General features: G+C 43.3%; 1 protein-coding gene across 1 annotated transcript in view; it reads left to right on the top strand.

Moving 5' to 3' along the window:
- Positions 1 to 3,703, top strand: part of PRAG1 (PEAK1 related, kinase-activating pseudokinase 1) — a 52,736-nt gene that overhangs the window by 47,256 nt on the left and 1,777 nt on the right.

Below are 3,703 nucleotides of genomic sequence, written 5' to 3'. Positions count from 1 at the left end.
GGGCTTGGGGCAGGTATTGTCGGTCCTCGTCGTTGGTGGATCCCGTATTGTGAAATCGTTGACCCACTGAAATGTATCGGTAATTCTAAAATAAATACTTGCACTTTTCACTCCGTTTGAGACGTGTGCAGGGCAGGAAAAAACTTGAGCCTCCCCATGAGCACATGTCCAGCAGAGGGAGAACAAAGCCATGCTCTCCCGTCTTGTTTCAGCCCTCGTACTGGAAGCAACAGGCCTTTGGGGCAGTCTGGTCATTTCTTCGAGGCATGGTATCTGTACCTATTTATGTGGTGTCTGTCAAATGTTGTTACATGCATAGATTGTGTAGTGACCAGGGGTAGAACTTCCTTCCAGTTGAACTGTGTATTTGCACCTCTTAAATCAACCTGTCTTCACCCACCGCCTCCCTCCCCTACACCCTTCCCAGCCTCAGCTGTCTGTCTGTCTGTCATTCCACTCTCTGCCTCCATGTCATCTACCTACATCTTTAGCTCCCATGTATGAATGAAAACACTCACTATTTGTCTTTCTGTGCCTCGCTTATTTTCCTTAACATCGTGACCTCCACCCTCATCCCTATTGCTGCAACCTGGAGGATTTCATTTTGATTTTATGGCCGAACAGTAATCCGTTATGTATAGGGACCACATCTTTTTATCCGTCCAGCCATTGATGGATACTTAGGTTGATCTACTGTCTTTGCTATTGTGAATAGTGCTGGAGTAAGCAGAAGAGTTCAGGTGTCCCTTTGATATATTGATTCCTTTTCCTTTGGATAAATACCCAGTTGTGGGATTGCTGGATCCGACGGTAGTCCTGCTGTTTGTTTTTTGAGAAATCTCTTGACTGTTTTCCATAGTGGCTGAACTAATTTACATTCTCACCAATAGTATAAAAAAGTTTTCCCTTTCTCCGTGTCCTCTCCAGCATCTGTTATTTTTGCCTTTTTGATAATACCGTTCTAAGTGGAGTGAGAGGATATCGTAGTTTTTATTTGCGTTTCCCTGACGATTAGTGATGGTATTTTTGCATTTACCTGTTGGCCACTTGTATGTATCCTTTTGGGAAATGTTCATTCCTTTGCTAATTTTCTTTGCTAGTTTTCAAAGAGATTATTGATCTATTTTTACTATTGAGGTTCAGTGCCCGTAGCTCACTGGGGCTGGCGGGTTTGAACCCGGCCCCGGCCTGCTAAACAACAATGACGACAACAAGAAGAAATATTCGGGCATTATGGCAGGCACCTGTAGTCCCTGCTACTTGGGAGGCTGAGGCAAAAGAATCACTTAAGCCCAAGAGTTTGAGGTTGCTGTGAGCTGTGATGCCACAGCACTCTACCAAGGGCGACATAGCGAGACTCCATAGTGAGACTCTGTCTCAAAAGTAAACAAAGAAGAAATAAAATAAAATATAAACAAATATTTTTACTATTCAGTTGAGGCCCTTGGATATTAGTTCCCTGTCAGATTAATAGTTGCAAATATTTTCTCCCATTCAAAAGATTGTCTCTTCACTCTGTTAATTGTTTCTTTTGCTGTGCAGAAGCCTTTTAATTTCGTATGGCCCTACTGGTCTATTTTTGGGGCTTTGTTGCCTATGTTTTTTGGATTCTTCGCTATAAAATCTTTGCCTACATCAATGTCCTGACAAGTTTTCCCTATGTTTTCTTCTAGCAATTTTATAATTTCAGGTCTTATGTTTATGTCTTTAATCCATCTTGGGTTGATTTTTGTATATGGTGAGAGATGGGGGTCTGATTTCATTCTTCTGCAGATGGCTATCCAATTTTCCCAGCACTGTTTATTGAAGAGGAGGGTAATGAGATTTAATGAAACACTACATGAAAACCACATAGCTGGCACGGTGCCTCTCCCATTTAAGAGTCTACTATCTGTTGGGAGTGAGAAGGTAACAGCAGTGTCCTTCCCCCAAATCCGCAGAGGGCAGACAGTGGCTGGCCAACCACTGTTTATATGCAAGACTCATTGTTTGATGACCTCCCTCTCCCAAATTTCCTTTAGTTTATTAGTATTCCGGATGCCTGTCATTTAAAAACCGAATACAGTTCGGTAGGTTGGAACAAGAAAGATCCTGTAACCACGTCCTTTAGTCATGTGCTGCAAAATCATTTTCCCTGATATAATAGGAAGCAATGTCTGGGTGAAATGTACTTATCTTTTATTTCCATTCTCCCTCCATAATAAAGGGATTACTAAATTAATGTGTTACCCACCTTTGCCCCCAATTAGCTTTAAAAGAATTTCCCCAGAGGCTGAATTCTTGTATGCCAGGTTTCAAGCTGAGAAGGTTTAGATAGAGGCAGTATAAATATATCTCTATGGCAAGGTGCTTGCAAGCGAAGTTCTAAAAACATCACTCATACGCATCGTGTTGCTTCATAAACCCTGCTTTCTAATCATTCCAAAATAGCAGCCTGAAGGAAGGGTTCTTTGGGGATTGTTGCAGTACAATATTTTATAGGTAGGCGTGAGATGCCTTTCTTCTTGGGAGTACATACCCATCCTTGCCTTTCTATAATGCATGGGTGAGGTTGTATAATATTTGTCCGAGAAAGGAGGTCATTTGTCATCTTCAGTCCCTGTCAGTGGAATAACAGGGAAACTGAGGCCTGACAGAGGGCCAGGTGGTTGGTGCAGGATTCTCCATTTGAGTGGCTGCTGGGTGAGGGTAAGCGTTGCTGGAGATCCTTAGGCAGGTGGTTCTGTCTTTAGTACAAGAAGAGATGGAAGAGGCGAGAAGGACGTAGTTGTGTGGGTTCCCCAGGCACTGTTCCCACAGAGGCTCTTGAGATCATCTGTTTTGTTTATTTCTGTCTTCGTTTCGGAGGGAGCGCTTGGGCAGACGCTCTGGCTACCCTGTTCCCTGGAGAGCTTTCTGTTTTCTTTAAGCGGCTATGACTCACCCTTGGGGGGAAAGTCTGTGGCTGCTGCAAGAATCGGCCTTGCAGGTTACGCCAGCTACTGGGCATTGCAAATGTACCTGCTTCTAGAAACTAGAGTCACCTAAGAGAACTTTGCCAGAACTGGCCTTGCAAAGGCCAGCCCTTTGAGAGTCTTTAAGAAGGGGGCAGACCAGCAGTCAAACCATCTGCTATCAAGGTGTTGTTCCAGGTGGGATCCCTGCCTAAATTCTATTTGGCCCTGTGAGAATTTGCTTAGCCCACCCTATGAACCAAAGAAGATCTTCCTTCCAGTACGCCACCTCTCACTGGGAAGTACGGTCATTTATGTTTAACTTTTTAAACATTAAAAAAAAAATTGCCAAATTGCCAAATTGTGTTCCAGAGTGGCTGTGGCATTTTATACTCCCAACCAGCAATGTCGGAGCGTTCCCATTTGCCACCGAGGCAACTGTTGGCTTTTCCTATAGCCATTCTAGGGGGTGTGAAATTGCATCACATGGTGGGTTTAATTTGCATTTTCTAGTGACTAATGATGTCAAGCATCTTTTCATGTGCTTATGGCCATTTACACCTTTGGTGAATTGAGTATTCATATGTTTTGTCTTTTTTTTTTTTTTTTTTTTTTTGGGTGCATTAAGCTGGCACGATGGGTCACTGCAACCTCCAACTCTTGGGCTTAAGCAATTGTGAAGCCACAGTGCTCTACCCAGGGCTGTAGCTTGAGACTTTGTCTCAAAAAAATGCGACAGAAAAACTGGAGATCATTGGGGGTTGATTTGG

The sequence above is a fragment of the Otolemur garnettii genome, unplaced genomic scaffold, assembly GCF_000181295.1.
Source record: "Otolemur garnettii isolate 467f Iridium unplaced genomic scaffold, OtoGar3 scaffold00121, whole genome shotgun sequence".
Taxonomy (NCBI): Eukaryota; Metazoa; Chordata; class Mammalia; order Primates; family Galagidae; genus Otolemur; species Otolemur garnettii.
The sequence above is the reverse complement of the archived record's forward strand: the minus strand, read 5'-3'. Positions and strand labels throughout refer to the sequence as shown.